Source organism: Carcharodon carcharias, chromosome 8 (assembly GCF_017639515.1).
Source record: "Carcharodon carcharias isolate sCarCar2 chromosome 8, sCarCar2.pri, whole genome shotgun sequence".
NCBI classification, from domain to species: domain Eukaryota; kingdom Metazoa; phylum Chordata; class Chondrichthyes; order Lamniformes; family Lamnidae; genus Carcharodon; species Carcharodon carcharias.
In genome coordinates this window covers 125,921,513-125,924,419 of record NC_054474.1, presented here as the reverse complement: position 1 = coordinate 125,924,419, position 2,907 = coordinate 125,921,513, and positions in this window count along the sequence as shown.

The window sequence follows — 2,907 nt, the reverse complement described above, 5'->3', positions numbered from 1 at the left end:
TCCCCGCCAACCACTTCCGGAGGGCGCGCGAGGGTCAGCGGCGGCACTGCAGCCAATGGGAGGCGGCCGCACGCCGTCACGCGGGGCAACGGTTACCAAGGTGACGTCAGTTTCGCGGGAAGCGGCCCAAGGGGGCGGGGCCCCTGATGTCACCACAGGCTCTCCGTCAATCAGAGCAGACAGATCCCCAGAGCACAGAGCCCCAGAGGAGAGGGGAGCCAGTGCACAGAAGGACCAGAATACAGGAGAGCCACAGTGACCCAAAGCACAGAAGAGCCAGAGCACGGTGATCCAGAGCATTGTGGGGGGCCAGAGCGCAGGGGATCCAGAATACTGGATCGCAGAGTACAGGGGGGCCAGAGCAGGCAGATCCCCAGAGCACAGTGACCCAGGGTACAGGACAGTCTAACTAGAAAGACGCAGAGCCAAGAGGTCATGGTAGCCAGAGCACAGGGCAGCCAGGCTACAGGGGACCCAGAGCACAGAGATCCAGGGTACAGGGCAGTCTGAGTAGAGGGATGCAGAGACCAGAGGACAGGGGAACCAGAGCACAGAGGACCCAGAGCACTGAGATCCAGAGCACAGATATTGCTGAGCACAGGGATCCAGAACTCACAACTCCTGTTCTGGAGTAAGAGGCCACAACAGCTATCCCTTATCTTTTGCCATCTAACTTTTGCCATCAAGATTGAAAGACAAGAACTTACATTTACATAACACCTTTCCCAACATCAGGAAAAGTGCTTTACAATCAATGAGTACCTTTGAAAGTGTAGTTGCTATCATAACGTAGGAAACATAGCAGCCAATTTTCCCACAGCAAGCTCCCACAAACAGCACTGTGATAATGACAAGATAGTGCAGATCTATGATGTTAAGGGATAGGTATAGGCCCAAGTGCCAGGGGGAATTTCCCTGTTCTTATTTGAAACAGTGTCGTGAGATCTTTTATGTCCACTTGAGATGGCAGATGGAGCCTTGCCTGAAAGGCTGAACTTGACAGTGCAGCACTCCCTCAGTACTGCACTGGAGTGTCATTCTAAATTATGTGCTCAAGACTCTAGAATGGAATTTGGAACTTACAACCTTCTGACTCAGAGACAAGATTGCTACCCACTAAGCCAGGCCTTTAAGGCTGATAACTGTAAAGTTCAGTTAAATGGGAATGTGGATTAGCCTGTGTGAGCTCAGACAGCGAATGTTAGCCAGTGTCTGACGAACCATGGAATGCATCGCAGTCCAATCTTTCATCATCCAACTGCCACATATATATATCTTACTGAATCATAGGACCAAGAATTCTGGTTGATTTTCCCTCCCCCAGCTAAGTGGCACCTAACACAATCACAGGAATTCTAATGCTGCACCAAGTGGGTCATATAGTCATTTCTGGCACAGAAGGAGGCATTGACTATCGAGTACATGCTGGCTCTCCATAGAGCAATCCAATCAGTCCCATTGCCCTTAATCCTCATAACCATGCAAGTTTATTTCCTCCGATTCCCATCCAATTCCCTTTTGAAATAATTGATCATCTCTGCTCCCACACCCACTTTGGCAGCAAGTTCCAAGTCATTACCTGCTGCGTTTAAAAAGTTCTTCCTCACGTTCCCCTGCTGCATCTTTTCCCAAAAACTTAAATCACTGTCCACTAGTCCTTGTACCATCAGTTAATGGGAACAGGTTTTCCTTGTCTTGGAGCAATCTCTTTTGCACCAAGGAGAACAACCCCAACCTAATCTTGCCACTAAACCACCCCCCCAACCCCCACCGCCAATGTCTGGAACTATTCTGGTGGATCCTCTCTGCCACCTCTCAAGGACCCTCACATCCTTCCTAATGTGTGATGACCAGAACTGGACACAATGCTCTAGTTGTGGCCTAACCAGAACTTTATAAAGGTTCAGCAGAACCTCCCTGCTTTTGTAATCAATGCCTCTATTTATGAAGCCCAAGATCCCATATGCTTTGCTAATCACTCTCTCAATACGTCCTGCCACCTTCAAATATCTGTGCACATGCAACACCAGGTCTCAATTGTCCCTGCACTCTCTTCAGGACTGTGTTATTCAGTCTATATTGCCTCTCCCTATCCTTTCTGCCAAAATGCATCACCTCACACTTCTCCATATTAAATCTCATCTGTCACTTGACTTCCCATTCTGCTAGCTTATCTATGTCCTGTTCCAGTCAATTTGTAGCATCCTCACAATTTGCCATATCTCCAAGTTTGGTATCATTGGCAAATTTTGAACTTTTTCTCTATATTTCAATATCCAAGTCATATTGTTTATAACAAAAAAAAAGCAGTGGTCCTAGCACGGACCCACGGTCTATCATCCTCCAGTCCGAAAAATAACCATTTGCCATGATACACTGTTTTCTGTCCTTAAGCCAATTTTTTTATCCAAGCTGTCCTATTCCCTCCTATTCTTTGAGTCCCAATTTTGTTAACCAACCTTTTATGTGACTGATGCAAAGTATTTATTCAACTCTTCTGCCATTTCCTGATTCCCCATTATTATTTCCCTAGCCTCATTCTCTAAGGGGCTCATATTGACTTTGGCCTCTCTCTTCCTTTTAATATATTTAACAAAGCTCTTATTTTACATTACTTGCTAGTTTATCCTCAAAGTTTATTTGCTCCCTCTTTATTATTTTTTTGGTCATCTTTTGTTGGTTTTTAAACCTTTCCCAATCCTCTGGCTTGCCACTAATCTTTGCCACATTGAATGTTTTTATCTTTCAATTTGATACAACCATTAACTTCCTTGGTTAACCATGGTTAGTTTATCCCTTTCCTACAATCCTTCTTCCTCACTGGGATATATCTTTGTTGTGAGTCATGAACTATTTTCTTAAACTTCTGCCATTGTTCATCAACTGTCTTTTCTGCTAAACTCCTTT